We start from the raw sequence: 16,815 nt of genomic DNA, 5'->3' as shown, positions 1-16,815 counted from the left end.
ATAACAGAGAGATACTTCCTTTTTAGGACCCGATTGGTGGAGATTTAGCCAGATGCAACTCTTTTGGCACTATAGTACAAAGTTGTTTTTAACTCTCTTTGACAAAATAAATTAAGAACCGGTTTATATAAAATATGATGCACCTGAAAAAATAAAATCCGAAGATGGTGCATTCCCTAAACGACAAGCCCAGAGAGAGTAATGTGAGTGGTACACAAAGTTATGTGAGTGGTAAACAAGACCCAAGATCCACAAGAAGCCCAGAGAGAAAATAATGTGAGTGGAAATAATCATGGATGCCTTTTTGTGGAGGCTGTGGTGGCTTTGGTGTTGCCTGGCCTGCTGCTCCAACTAGATTTATACGCTCCGTCCCAAAATAAATAAATAACGTTTTTGGCTTTTAGATGTCTTATTTGACCATTCATTTTATTCAATTTTTATATAAATATTATTTATTTTGTTCTGACTTATTTTATCGTTAGAGATACTTTAATAATAATTTATTTATTTTATAATGTATACTCCCTCCGTTCTAAATTATAAGTCGCTTTGACTTTTTTGTAACATCCATTTTGTTATGCATCCAGATAAATAATATGTTTAGATACATAGCAAAATGAATGAACCAAAAAAGTCAAAGCGACTTATAATTTGGAACGAATGGAGTACAAAATATTTGAATAAGACGAATGGTTAAACAAGATGATTGAAAGTCATTTTGGGACGAAAAAAGTATTTTGCAACGAAGTCCAGATGCAGATGTCATTGGACCTCATGGGCTGTCTAGAGATGAACGGGCCCAAATGGGGCCCACTTCAGCTTTGGTCCTATGGATTCCTAAAAAAAAGGGGAAACATTGTTCTATAGGCCGTGAAACTGTTAGACTGACCAATTGTCGATGACGCCTGTCATGAGCAACACTAGATTCAATCTCAACACTTTGGCATCTTTATTAGTACTTCGACAATAGTGTTCTTTTTTCTTTAAGAAAAAAGGTTAATTTTGAGCTAAGACCGGGTATCTCAACTGCTGCAGGCTATTTATGCAACTCCATGTGAATGGAACCTACTCCTACCACTGTTGTTGAATGCATAGCAGCAGACCTCATTCGTCACGAGTCGTAGGTTCGGCTGCGAAGGACTAGCAAGCCAAAAAGTGACTACGGATCTTGAAATAAACAGGACTTGATTTGCTGTTGGCTGTTGTTGTGCCCTTTTTCTTCAGACATTTGCTGCATATACAAGTCTTGTGCTTACGTTATAGAAGGCACCCGTCAAATAAATTCCCAGGATCCTGAAGGAAGGCACAGGGTAAAGCAAACACAAGTGGCCGAACAGAGCCAATTGATTGCGGAACAGATGCAGCTCCTTGTTGCATTTGAAGGCAACATGAGCCCCTCACGCACTGGCAATGTGGTGCAGAGTTGCTAATGGTGGATTGGTGGTATAGCCAGCCAGTTGCTGCTTTCAATGCCTAAAGCTGGGTACCGATCGAGATGCTTGCATGCTGCAGCTAGGCAATTGCCACTGACACACACAATGGCATACTCCTATCCTTCCTCTTCTTCCACCTCCTGCTGGCTTGGAGAGTTGTTGAGTCGCTTTCATGTGCCTTCGTTTCATGCTGGTTTGATGTCATTCACCTTCCCTGCTGGAGTGCTGGTCTATCACGGTATTACTGCTGCGACGAGTGAAGAAGGAGGTGGATTAATGGAGAGCGAGTGCAGTGGTTCAGTTGCAGCAGGCTGCTGCTTGCACCTGCAGGCAACCTACTACCTATTCCGACGGTCCTCCGATCGGATGCAGAGGAAGCCTCTTCTTCCACTCCACCGGCACCTTCTTTTCCTCTGCACCGATCCTAGCTCGTCCACCACCCTACCCTACCCTACCCCATGTTATCGTCCGTCGCCCAATGGGCCATGGGGTTTGCTGTCCTTGGGCTCGGCTCTCACTGATCCACCACATGGGTCATGCATGGGCGCTTGCTGTTGTTGGCCAATGCCACCTGTGCTGTGCTTGGAGTACGTGCTCGATCGCTCTCTTCCTCACCAGAAGACACCGATCCCGTGCGGATGGAGCAGGTGCCAAGAGAGCGACGTCTCATGCATGGTCAGCAGCTAGCATGCATTCAGCTTCAGCAAGAGCACCAACAAACTAGAGTTCCTCTTGGTCTTGGAGCATCTTGTTGGGTTGGAAAACTCAAAGGACAGTAATCCCAACTTGTGTATATTTATAAGTATACTACACATATCCACTAGTATCTTTTGCAGCTGATCATTTGACTAATGATTAACAGGGAAGCAAATGGCCCCCCACCCCCAGTCCAGACGACACACACACAGCCTATATATCCTATCATTGGGCCATCCATGGACCCAACATTTTTTCAATCTGTCCGTCGTCCTCCTACTACCACTCCATGCGTTGGTAGTAGCGTCTCCGGGAGGACTAGCAGCTGGCGGGAGCCATTTCCTGGTCTGTTGTTGTACCCCCGGTGGAGCCCTTTTTGTTTTCCTTCGTTCCACTACGTCAAATTTATACATCATTATCGATATCATCACTGCTAGATTTATAAGAACCGGTAGTGATGTACCTTCACTGTTAGTTATGAGTTTGAAAATAAAAAAATAATTGGTGTTGGGCTAAAACCGACAGTGAAAGACCACATCACTGTCGGTTTTTGGCTTGAACCGGCAGTGTTTTGGCGGGCACTCGTCACTGTCAGTTTAAGCTAAGAGCCAACAGTGATTGGACACTATCACAGTCGGTTCTAACCAAGAACCGACGGTGATAAGCCTACGACACAAAAAGACTGCAGCCGTCCTCTCCTTCCTCCTCTCTTCCATCCCGAGAACAGAGGCGCGTGTTTGGACCCTTTCCTCCATTGTTGCGGCTGCTCTTCACCATTAAGCTGGTGCTTGGATTTTGAAGAATGGCTTGATCTTTTTGCTTTAAGGTTAGTAACAAACATACACTCCTTGATTCTTATTCTAATTCTTTCTCCATTCTAGAGAATACTTTTTCAATTAGACATTTATGCAAGGCTCAAATTATGGTGAATCCATCATCCAAAAGATTGGTGTCTATGAACACATTTAAATTCCTAGCTAATTAATTATTCCATGGTGGTCAAGATCATCATTGTTAGTATGTGAAGCTATAATTAGTTCTTAGAAGTAGAGTAGAATAGTTGTTCTTCAATATTGTGCAATAATTGTTTTTACTACGATTTTTAATTTATAGGGCCGGGGCTACCAATTTCAATTTTTCAATAATTAGTGTACAATAATGTTTTCTAAAAATGGTACTTTCGAGCTACAATTGTTGTTCATGAAGCTTGATTTCTTATTAATTCTTTGTAATTACTGTCTCAGTATTTTTTTGTGCAGAGATGGATCGAGAGTGGATGCATCTGTCCCGAACGGACAAGCGGTACATGCATGGCGTCAGCTAGTTTATCACCGATGCCAAAGCCCATGCTGGGAATGGGAACCCTATCTTCTGCCCATGCAAATATTGCAAGAATCATATGAACTTTTGTCAAATTTGGTCTATACGGTCGCACTTGATTACTAGGGGTTCATGCCAAACTATACGATATGGACTATGCATGGCGAGGTTGGTGTGAATGTTCTGTAGGAAAACGATGATGATGTAGACATGCCTGACGTAGCCATCCACGATGCTGACGAGGAACCCGGTGTCAACATGGAACCTATGGTCACAGTTAATAATGTGTTTAGGAACACACTAGCTGACGACACCGAGGATAACGATGGCATTTCTCAGCTGCTACATAATGTAGAGACCGGATGTCTTAGTGAAAGATAGCTGAGAAAGCTAGAGAAAATGAGACAAGATGGCAAAACACCATTGTATAGGAATTGTCCAATGAGAAAACTGAAAGCCGGCATCTTGCTGTTAGAGTTCAAATCGACAAACGGATTGAGCGATAAAGGCTTCGATCAGTTGTTAGATATAATAAGGAAAATGCTCCCAGAAAAAATGAGTTGCCAGAAAAGACATACTTGGCCAAGCAAATGATGTGCCCCATCAGCCTCAAGGTTGAAAAAATCCACGCGTGTTCCAATGATTGCATATTATACCGTGGAGAAAAATACAAAGACTTGGACAAGTGCTCCAAGTGTGAAGCTCCATGATATAAGGAAGAGCCATCAGATGAGGGTACCAAGATCAGAGGAGGTTCTATAAAGGTCGTTTGGTATTTCCCTATAACTCTCCGGGTGCATAGGTTGTTTGTATGTGCAAAGTCAGCCAAGCTATTGCACTGACATGGCGAAGAGCGTAAGAAAGATACAATGATGAGACACTCCGTCGATGGGCATGATTGGAGGACTGTTAATACTATGTTCTATAAGGACATCAGTGGAGAGGTAAGGCACATTTAGTTTGCTTTGAGCACAGATGGGATGAATCCTTTCGACCAGGTTAGAAGCAATCATAGCACCTGGTCAGTGACGCTTTGTATATACAATCTTCCACCTTGGGTCTATATAAAGCGGTCATACATCCAGATGCTAATACTGATCTAAGGACCAAGACAACCTAGGAATGACATCGATGTGTTTCTAGAACCAGTGATCGATGAACTAGTGGAGATATTTGAAAAGGGTGTGTCGGATGTTTGGGACGAGTACAAAAAGGAACATGTCACGATCAAGGGAGTACTTATCACTACAATTACCGACCTACCAGATCGAGGTTCGTTGTTCGGAGAGAAGACAAAAGGCTATACTGGATGTGTCGAGTGCTTGGACGACACCGATGCGGTAAATCTGCCAAATAACTCAAAGATAATTTATATGGGACACCGTAGGTTCCTACCTAAGGATCACCCTTACCGTAGGAACAGAAAAGATTTCAACGATACTGTTGAGAAACGCTTAGCTCTAAAATATTGAGACGGGCCTACGATACTTCAAGAACTCAACAAACTGGAGGTTGTCCTTAGGAAGGGGGACAATGCAGTAGCAGCACCTGATGGGAGCGTTTGAAAGAAAAAATTGGTTTTCTAGAAACTACCTTACTAGCCATTTCTGAGTGTACACCACTGTGTTGATCCCATGCACATCATTAAAAACGTGTACGCTAACACTCTTAACACCTTGATGGACACCGGGGGGGCATCGAAGAATTCACTAGCCACACGTCTAGACATGCAACACTTGGGAATCAGGAAGGAGCTACATCCCATGGAGCTAGAGAATGGTCAGTTCAAACTTTCGGTTGCGTCATGGACATTGAAGAAGGAAGAAAAGCGTGCGCTTATTTCTTTCTTCAATGAACTCAAAGTCCCGATGGGCTACTGTGCGAACCCGAAGAGGCTAGTAAACATGAGAGAACTCAAGTTCAACTATAGCCCCATGAAGACCCATGACTGTCATGTCATTATGACTCAGCTGCTCCCTGTTGCCCTACGTGGTATCCTCCCCCCAAAGGTCCGCGTCCCAATCATAAAGCTTTGCTCGTTCTTCGATATGATCTCAAAAAAGATCATTGATGTGTCCACGCTAGAGCAGCTACAGCAAGCCGAGGGTGTGGTGCCATACATTGACGACCCTGTTTCTTTCAGACAGACATATTTCGCTGTTCTCCAGCAAGCCGTGGGTGTGATGCCATACATTGACAAGCACAGGCAATCGCTGCAAACTCTGTATCCGAGCAGGTCACAGACTTGGCTGGATAAAAAACATAAGGAGGAATTTGTCAGTTAGTTGCGACGTCGCTTGCTTGGAATAAAGTTGGGTAATCAACTGGATGCCTTAGCCAAGGGACCTTCGAGTACATATCTTAAGTACCAAGGGTATGAGATCAATGGATTCATATTTTACGTACAAAAGCAAGATGGAAAGAGCACATACCAAAATTGTGGTGTTCGTTTTGATGCTCACGATGAAAATGGCAACGTGCAGGCGACATACTATGATTTCATAGAGGAGATATGTGAGCTAGCCTATGGTCCATTGAAGGTAGCTCTTTTTCACTACCAGTGGGTCCGGCTCGAGAAAATCGACACTGCCGGCGAAGGGTTTACTACCGTTGATCTCACTAAGACCGCATACAGAGACGACCCCTTTGTCCTTGCAAGAGATGTTATGCAAGTCTTCTATGCAAGGGACAATAAGATAAAAGGAAGGCTAAAAGTAGTCCTAGAAGGGAAAAGAAAGATTATCGGTATCGATGGAGTGGTGGACGAAGAAGACTATAGGGGCTATCAGGAAATGCCTCCATTCGGGGTGAACGTACCCCTATCTATCCTTCAAGACGGTGACAAACCTGCTTACGTATGAATTGATCACAATGAGGCCCTCATTGTTGATGCACCTAAAGATAGTTAGATTATTGTTAACTATGTAATCATTATGCAGATAATGTATCAGTAATTCGCACTGAATATTTAATTTATATTTTGTGCACATCTCTACAATTTAATTATTGACTATGTAATCAAATATTAAGATAATGTTTACAAACACTATTATTTGATAATTATAGACCATTAATTAATTATCATAGAATTAAATAATCAAGACAATTTTTTGTGTTATTTTAGAATATAAACTAACTGCATTATTTTTATTAATAAATAAAGAAAGAAAAGCAAACTAAGCGAACTCCCTATCCTAGCTCAGCGGTTAAGTCCGCGCACTCTGTACACTAAGACCCACGCTCAAATCACAGGTGGGCTAAACTTTTTTGATTTTACATTTATTATTTAGTAGAGCATTATGATAGGATAAAAGAAAAAGAACAACTAATTCTAACGTAATCCCTATTCTACCGTAGTGGTTAAGGCTCCAAACTAAGAAACCCAAGACCTGGGATCGAATTCTAGGCTCAGAATTTTTTTTATATTTTTTATAAAAAGGCTACGAGACTGTGATTTTTTTATATTTTTTACTAAAAGGCTACAATGGCGGCTGGGCCCTTCACTGCCGGTTTTGGTTTTAAAACCGATAGTGATAGCGCTGCGATGACAGGCTCTAAACCTTTTTTACTAGAAGGCTACGATGGCGACAGGCACTTCACTGTCGGTTATGGTTTTAAAACCGACAGTGATAGCTTCTATCACAGTCGGTTGCTCAAACCGACACAGAAGGCCCAACTCACTGTCGGTTTTTAAACTAAAACCGACAGTGATGTGTAGGTGCTCCTCACATGCCAACAGTACTCCCATGACCACAACAGTTGGAACACTGCTTTCACCTACCCCGACAACTTTAGTTTAGAAATAAAAATGTACCATGACTGCTGGCCCCTATAAAATGGCCCTCGGCATGCATGTTGGTTTCAGCCAGGCCTTATCAGTCATGATACAATGTTTTTCTCTCATAACAAACCACAGATATCGTTATGCATCGTAGTTCACCAAAATGGTGCACACATGAGGTCACCTTTACTGTCGGTTCTATTTAAAAACCGATAGTGATGTCCATGCCCCTATATAAAATAAACTGTCGGCCACATACATCGATCCCACCCACCCATGAACTCTCTCAGTCTCATTTCTCATGTTTCACTCTCACTTCTCAAGACATCCACTCTCTCTCTCTCTCTATGTGATTTGGTCATGGCTCCTGTATTTTTCAATGGTATTGATATGTTGTCTTCTCCAATATTCTATCTATATTCATTTGATCTATATTTATATTCATTTTTCTTTGTATTCTACATTTATATATATTCTTATTTCTTGCATTCGATCTATATTTAATTATATTGCCATATTTTACTTGGAAGAATTTTTCTGTGCATATATTTTATGTTCATATTTTTTTTATATTTTATCGATCAGGTGGTATGAACAACGAACCTCCCCCACCACAAGAACCAGGTTTTCACCCTGGCGATGAGCCATTCGCTCCTAATGTGGCCATTCCACGGTTCCCTGTTCCAGCTATTGTATGAAATATTTTTCAATATCTTGTGTTTTTTTATGCTAACAAATAAGTGTAATTAGTTTAATATTATTGTTGCATGCATATATGTCATAGACTATATCCTCAATAGATTGGCCACGAATAGCACTTAGCTGGTTCTTTATCTCGGACATCGTCGAGAACACATCTAATGCAAGTGGTCGGCTATGGACGTATGAACTCAGTTTTTTCATCCCTATGAGAGATTCAAATCATCGGAACTATATCCACGGGATGGGAATATAGAGCCCGGACATAATAAGCGCCCAATTAAGTGTCGTGCGCATCTGTTTAGAGGTACTTCAATGTATTTGCTATGATGTGCCTGATTTCTCACACTTCAAGGCACTTACTTTGAATGCTGGTGATATCCCCGTCCCATAAGCAAGCGAATGGTTTGCGAGCTACAACCATGCGAATGTGGTAAAATGGTCATTTATATCTGAATCATGGTTATTTGTTGTTTATTATTGTAATAACATTCTCTAATTTTTTTCTTTTTCTCTGCATGCAGATTGCGCTACAGAACCTTACCTATGCTACATGTGGCTTATGGGCCATTCTAGACCAAGCTATAGAGCAACTCGAATACGATTAGGACTTCTGCAATGGAAACCTTGGCCAGCTCACTATAGAAGGACGCTAGTACTGCATAAGGATTACTAACAGGGACAATGGTCATTCAGTAGGTTACATCTATGGTCGACTATTTTTTTGGTATTATGAGGCATGAGAGAGTGCACTCATACGGGCATTGGACTTCTTCGATATAAGCGGATATATAATCCATGACATCAATTACCATATATGGCTACAGAGGCATGTTAGTGTGCGTGGTCCGATCGATCCCGGCAGTAATTCCAATAGTAATTAATGTTTATTTAGCTAGGTTTTCAAGGTCGTAGTTTAATTGGGTTCTAATTTTAATATGTACGGCTTTATATGTTTAATTATTGTCATGCATGTAATTCGTGTAATATTTATTGGGCAACTAAAAATATACATTCTGGTATTGTATTGGTCTCAAAATTATTCTCAGGCTTGCATGTGCCACGTGTGAAGGAAACACCAAGTTTGGGATTTTTCGGAGATGGTTTGCTACTTTCTGAGATTTAATTGAATTTCCACACGACGACACCTATTAATTATAGGTTGAACTGAGTCTACCCATGAAAAAATCTGGAATGGTGCCAAACTTTTACACAGGCTCTAATGTGCCCTAGGGATAAGAATTTTGTGGAGGTGGATGAAAAAATCTATTGGATCCAAGATGAAATTCACCATCTTTTGTCTCATTTGGCACAGAGAAAAATATAATAAATAAAAAAATGATCAGAAAAACCTAAGATCCTATGTGGGATCTTAATTTGGGTGTACATGCTTGCCAAAATAATTTCAAGCTATTTTGACATAGACGGAGTATACATGCTTCACAGAGGTACATTTGCCTTTTCATCAAACCATGACTATACACATATGTTTTCAAAGTTTCTGTGGTTCATAGGCATTCCGGTGTCGTATTTGTCTTAGAATTATTCTCAGGCTTGCACGTGCCACGTGTGAAGGAAACACCAAGTTTGGGATTTTTTAGAGATGGTTTGCTACTTTCTGAGGTTTAATTGAATTTCCGTGCGACGACACCTATTAATTATAGGTTGAACTAAGTCTACCCACGAAAAGATCTAAAATAGTGCCAAACTTTTACATAGGCTCTAATGTGCCCTAGGGATAAGAATTTTGTGGAGGTGGATGAAAAAATCTATTGGGTCCAAGATGAAATTCACCCTCTTTTGTCTCATTTGGCATAGAGAAAAATATAATAAATAAAAAATGATTAGAAAAACCTAAGATCCTGTGTGGGGTCTTAATTTGGGTGTATATGCTTGCCAAAAAAAATTCAAGCCATTTCGACATAGGTGGAGTATACATGCTTCACAAAGGTACATTTATCTTTTCATCGAACCATGACTATACACATAGGTTATCAAGATTTCTGTGGTTCATACGCATTCCTGTGTTGTATTGGTCTCAAACTTTTTTTAGGCTTGCACGTGCCACGTGCGAAGGAAACACCTAGTTTGGGATTTTTTGGAGATGGTTTGCTACTTTCTGAGGTTTAATTGAATTTCCACGCGACGACACTGATTAATTATAGGTTGAACTGAGTCTACCCATGAAAAGATCTAGAATGGTGCCAAACTTTTACATAGGCTCTAATATGTCCTAGGGATAAGAATTTTGTGAAGGTGGATAAAAAAATCTATAGGGACCAAGATGAAATTCACCATCTTTTGTCTCATTCAGCACACAAAAAGAAATAATTAGAAAAACTTAAGATCCTTTGTGATATCTTAATTTGGGTGTACAAGCTTGTAAAAAAAATTCAAGTTATTTCGACATAGGAATACATATGCTTCTATTTATTTAGTATATAAAAGATTTTTTTAATATATATAAACATCACTGTCGGTTTTAAAAAACCGACAGGTGATGAGAAGAAATCGACTAGTGATCCTGGTTATCACTGTCGGTTTATTTTGAAAACCGACAGAGATATGTAAAAAATGAAAAAAATGTGTCAGCCCTCGGGTTTGAGCTCGGGTCTCGGGCTGTAGAGTTCAGAGACTTAACCGCTGCGCTAGTATAAGATGTGTGCCAAGTTTTTTTTTTGACCTTTAGACCGCTTAATAAATTATAAAATTAAACCAAAAATTTGAGCCACCCGAGATTCGAACACGGGTATCGGGGGCTAAGTTGCGGGGTCTTAACCGTTGTGCCAGTATGAGGTATTCGAAAGAAGTAGAAAAGATAACTTACTTATGCTGTAACCACTACACGGCAATCACTGCCAGTTTAAAGAATGGCCCGGCAGTGATATTTATACATCACTGTCGGTTTAGACTTATAACCGGCAGTGATGTACCCACATCAGTCCATCACTATCGGTTTATAATTAGAACCGACAGTGATGAGGTCTGGTATAAAAGCCCGGCGCGGGTTGAAATTATCTAAATTTCAACCCCGCGCGAACCGTTCCTAGCCTCGTGCTCCTCTTCTTTGACGCCGACGCCCATGCACCGCCCCACACCGGAGTTCATCACCCCACGTCGAAGCACCACCGAGGCCTTCAGGAGCGCGCTGGACAGCTGCTTTCCCACCCCCATGGTGAGTGTGTGGCTCATTGCTAGCTAAGTGTTTGATGAAATGCCCCACGGTTGTTGTCTTCCCAATAGCAGCCGATTCCTATTCGATTGAGTTACATGTTGTTACTCCTTGGTTTAACTATCCTTGTATGTACATGCTGTTACATAAACTAGTTAGTTTTTCCCTGAAGAGATTATGCTCTCTACTGATTTGTTGAGGACCAAGTAATCATGGCCCTAAACTATTTAAGAACCATTGATGTTATTTGCATGTTGTCGCAATAAGTTATTCTCTCGAGTCACAACTAAGTGACCTTTTGCACTGTGTGCGGTCTAAGTATTTAAACATTAATCATCAACACCTCTTGACATAGTTAGATTGAATATATGACAATGATATGAGCATATCTATCTTGAATAGTAGTTGCATAATGTTATGATATCTCTGTACTTTGTAATTATTGCAAGCAATGAAAACTAGCAGTCAAAGGTACACGTTAATGACTATGGACGTCTTATTTATGACGGTAGGGAGTGTTCTGTTTGTGTAAGAGTTAGATAAGAATTTCTGCTCTTGCTTTAAGCAATGATGGATTTTTGTCAAATGTGTACAGGTATAATCGCTATAGGTAGAGTGTCAATTGATTTTGATAGAATGTATAGCATGCTTAAAAAAGGCATCTATAGATGTTTGTTCCAGGAAAAAAGTTAAAAACAACTTTTAAAATTAGCTCGGCAGCAGCAGCAAGTATGATTGCTAAACCGCATTGATCTCCGAATAATAAACAATCCAATTATTGAGATAATTTTTTATCATGTCAAGGATAAAGAACATTAAATAGATTTAGTTTGCCCATATAACTTGAATAATAACTCTTGTTCAGTGAGTTACCATTACCACTTACCACATGCCAAATTTACTTAAATATATAGGCAACCATGTCATGGTATGTAGTGCATGTTGGTCACATGCTTGGGATTTATCGAACCTAGGAAGATTGCTATGCTCAAGTCAATCGCTACCCTAGTAATTTACACAAAAAATACAACACAGAAGCTGAAGCTTTGAGGGCCTACTATAGTCATCCGGCCTACCTTGCAAACCATGGGCAACCGGCCTACTATGGTTCAATGAATACAAACCATGGCCATCCGCTGACACTGGAGATCGAAGAGAAGCCACCCGCCGGAGATGTGAAGATTAGGAGAATTACTCCTTGATCTTGGAAGGATGTCATGCTTTTATTTATGGCTATGGTCATTGCTTTCCTTATTTAGAAGTTGATGCAGGCTTAGTTTTCATAGAATAGTAGGTGGACTTTGTTATATGTGGTCAATCAAACAATGAATTTATTCTAGGTGAACATATGCTATTATTTGACTTTGTTATATGTGGACTTATTATTAGACTTTGCATTAAACATATTATATATATGTGAACAAATGCTATTAGTAGTTGTTAGTGGCCAAAACTAACCACGATCATGTCACGGCCATGACTCATTGTCGCCTGTTACCCCATCACTGAAGAATAGATCGGCAACAAGAAGCGGCTGATATCGCTAGGACGAGAGAGTCGCATGATCCGATAAACGGTGATGGTGTCAATCAGGTCGGTGAGAACGAGCAGCCATGGACCCTGTCCGACCTACTCGATCTAGGTCAAAATGACCAAGATGGCCAGATAACTTTGGTATCATATGACTATGTAGCCACACACGCTAATCAATTGAGAGGGTCATAGATTACTTGGTGTCTCTAGCAGGAGCCTCCGCCGGCCGAGGAGCTAGAGGGTTCGGGTAGCAGGAAGGCTAGATCCAAGCGAGGCATGTCAAAGATTCCTGTTGGTAGGAATGCACACTGACACATTACTAAGTTCGATGAATTTGGGGATCCACTCTCACCGTCTATAGCTTTGACCAAATACAATACTATCCTCGGGTTACTTGTTCGGGACTTCATCCTAATTAAGTACACGAAGTGGATTGAGAAATATGATGACCGGTGGAGAGCTCCCGAAAGCGAGAAGGATTACATATGGGATGTCAAGATCCTATAGTATTTCACTTTCCTAGTCGAGTATGACACAGAGTTAGTTAAGAAAAAAGCAAAAGAAATCATGGGGGCATGCTTCAAGAATTTCAAGGGGACATTGTACAAGAATTTTATCCTCTAAAATAAAAAACAAAATTTTCATGGTGGACAGTTTAGCAAGCAGAAGGACTTCTGGTAGAATTTCAAGAAATATAGATTATTCGAGGAGTACTTAGAACTGAACAGGAAGAATAAGGAGAATTCACAGAAAGCGACGAATCCTCATCATCTCGGCTCTCATGGCTACACCAAAAAGATGCCAGAATTTGAAGCAGAACTTCAAAAGATGGATCGCCTTGTTGAGGAAGGCGTTGAGGGTTGAGACTGCTGATTGAGAGCCCAGATCGGTATTATACTGTATGAGGAGAAATGTATGGCACGCCGAGGACGGGAGCTTTAACTCCTCAAATCAACATATGAGCGAACTCATTCAGAGGATCTCCCAGGTAACTGAGGAGGTGAGGCAAGGGACTCACACTTCTAATAGAGAGAAAGACGTGCTCACCCAAGCACTTGGAACCAAGAAGCATCCTAGTCACACTAGAGGAACCAGTGTTGTTCCTTAGAAACTAGTATTTCCCCAAGAATCTAACACTTATCGGAGTCGCTTGAGGGGTAGAGTGGAATAGGAGGCAGAGTATTTGAGGAGACTAAAAGAGATGAAAGACAGAATGGAAGCACGGATTGAGACGACCATTGAAGCGCGAGTCGAGCAAAGTTTGCTGTTTAAGGGGTCAGTAGTACGATAAAACCCTACTCCTACTACCTTTAGCCCACAGTTTAGGGGTCACAGTAGCTGTGGATCGACCTCGCTCGACGAAGAAGAGGCGAATGTGCCTCATCCGATGGATGACATCACTGAACCCATCAATGTAGGTTGTACATCCGTCAGGAATAGACAAAGGACAAGGTGGTGCTTGGTCAGGCCTGGCCTATGGGAGATAGGATAATTAATGGCCACCCAATTCTACTGGGGTACGCTTGCGTCACCATTGACAGAATACTTGATAAGAAGTTTAACAAGATACCCATTGAGTACCCCATAGCGGAAGACAGGCCGAAACTTGGTCAAAACAAGGGCTCTCAAATAGCCTGGCGCAAGCGCTTCATTAAGCTTGACCATCAATTGTCCTCTGATGATGAGTACGACTACGAGTCTTCGCCCACCCGCAATGATCACTCACCATCTCCGAGCAGAGATCACTTCCCTCCTCATTCGGAGCCATCACCCCTGAGAAGATAGAGGTCTTCTTCTATTCCTCCTCGTCCGACTCTATCTTCATCAACCTCGAGAAAAGAGACTCCTCCTCCTCCTCCCTCCCTCCTCATCCATCTTCATCAGCGCTGGGAAAACAGAATTCTCGTCGTCATCCTCCACCTCCACCACCTCAGCCCAAAACAAGATCAAGGACATTCTCACAGTCGTAGAAAAAGGTCCTTGGATTTGGTCGCTAATGCTCCCAAAGTGGACCAACAGAAAAGAAAAGGTCATTCAGTGGCAGCATTACCACCTTGATGAAAGAAAAATTTATAGCACACATCTTGAAGGAAGATTGTGTCAGTTTCTTCAATCTCTATACCTCACTGCCTTCGTATTTGTTGAAGTCCGAATTCGAAAGACAAACACAGAATAAATACTCTATAACAAGAGACAAAGAAATACACAATAAAGATTTAAGGAACATACAGAAGTACGTCGAAGACAACCCAGGATTAACCATGGAAAGAGGTCGTGACAATCTATTATGATGTACAAGGGACGACAACACCGGCAATGAAGTATGAAAGGGGCAATCTTTTGGTTCTCGATGAGGAGTATAAAAATCTAACAACATATATGCACCAGTTGCATGAATATTATATGGCTCAAGTAACAGAGATGGACGACTTTAGTTTTAAGGTTATTATTTGTTCGCCATATGTTTTTCATTATCCTGAAGAAGAGAAGTTCGATGTCGAGTGGGAGTGCTTGTTTCAGCTATACTAGAAACGCTCTCTCAATGTTCAAATGTTGACGCTGTGGACTATATAAGTACCCTACACACACGATATTATAAGTAACTACTCTCTCGAGACAAATTATTAACTTTTGAGCACTTTCTATGATTTTATGTAGGCGTATAGCAAAATTTTATATTCTAAATAACAAATAGGATTACATAGGCTTCTTGGACCCCTTGCGAGTCAATGATAGGACATGTCTAGGCCTCTATGGATATGATGTGGAAGACCTAAAACAGAGATTGATTGTTGTTTTCAATGAATTCACAATGAAGAAGAAAACCCACATACTTTTAGCCTACAACTAGCGAGTATGTGTTCTCGGCTTTTAATTTTATGCTTCTTTTTTTTGTTAAGATTATTCGATAATTAGAATTCTATGATTGTAGCAACTATTTCGTCTTCATTTGTGTCAATCTTGCCAAAAATCTGATCGAGGTGTGGGACTCAAAGAAAAAATCATTTCATCATCTGGATGCACTGGTGACAGTGCTGAATAAGTAAGCGATCCTAGTAACATATTATTTTTTAATCACACATATCGCTTTCTAATGTTTCTCCCTTTAATGTTGCTCAGTGTCCGAAGAAGACATATCGGTGGGACACCGGTCCAATTCAAGGTTGTCGATATGGAGGGGAAAATACCCCATCACAGCCGACGAGAAACAATGAATGTGGGTTTTATGTAATATGGGTAATGCTTCGCTACATCGGCGGGAAATTGAAAGAACCCGATAAGTTGGTGTGTATAATCTTCATTTCATTTATGTCTGTTAATAATTCAATGAAATGATTTAATGTTTCTCTTTTGATATCATCTTTTTTGAACGACAACGCAAGAAATATAACCATCAAAGGCTGTTAGACATGGAGATTGTCGCACTATAATCGGAGCTCGCAAAATTCATCTTAGCCGAGGTATTGGAAAAAGATGGAGTGTTTTCCATTGCACAATCCGTGAGGTACAAGGACCAGTATGGCCCAGAGCGGCTCGCTAGAGTATTGTAAGAAGTCCGAGAAGCATGTGTGAAGTCTAAGAACATTTATTTTTTATTTTGAGGGATTGAGATGTGGATAAGAACATTTGAATTATAATCGTAACATTTATAATGTTTAATATTGATGGACCTGTCGTCAACGTAGCGTATATAAAGCGAAACCCGATTCCACGAAAAAATATAAATTAAAATCAATTATAAAACAATAAAATGTGAATGGACCATCACTGTCGGTTAGCAACGAACCGACAGTGTTGTCTTGCAAAACACTACCGGTTATCAATAAACCTATAGTGTTGTCTTGCAAAACTACTGCCGGCTTGAGCCATGAACCGACAGTGTTGTCTTGTTCAACACTGCTGGCTTGAGCTATCAACCGATAGTGTTGTCTAGATCAACACTGCCGGCTTAAGCCATAAACCGACAGTGTAGGCTTGCTCAACACTGTTGGCTTGAGCCAAGAACCGACACTCTTGAAGCAATCATCACTGTCGGTTGGGACTACAAACCGACAGTGTTGTTCAACTAGACACTATCGGATCGAGCCAGAAACCGACACTATTTCCTACAGATCAGTATCGGTTTTTAAGAACCGACAGTGATGTCAACCCCTTATCACTGCCGGTATGTCACTGTCGAT

This window comes from Miscanthus floridulus, chromosome 5, assembly GCF_019320115.1.
Source record: "Miscanthus floridulus cultivar M001 chromosome 5, ASM1932011v1, whole genome shotgun sequence".
NCBI lineage: Eukaryota > Viridiplantae > Streptophyta > Magnoliopsida > Poales > Poaceae > Miscanthus > Miscanthus floridulus.
The sequence above is the reverse complement of the archived record's forward strand: the minus strand, read 5'-3'. Positions refer to the sequence as shown.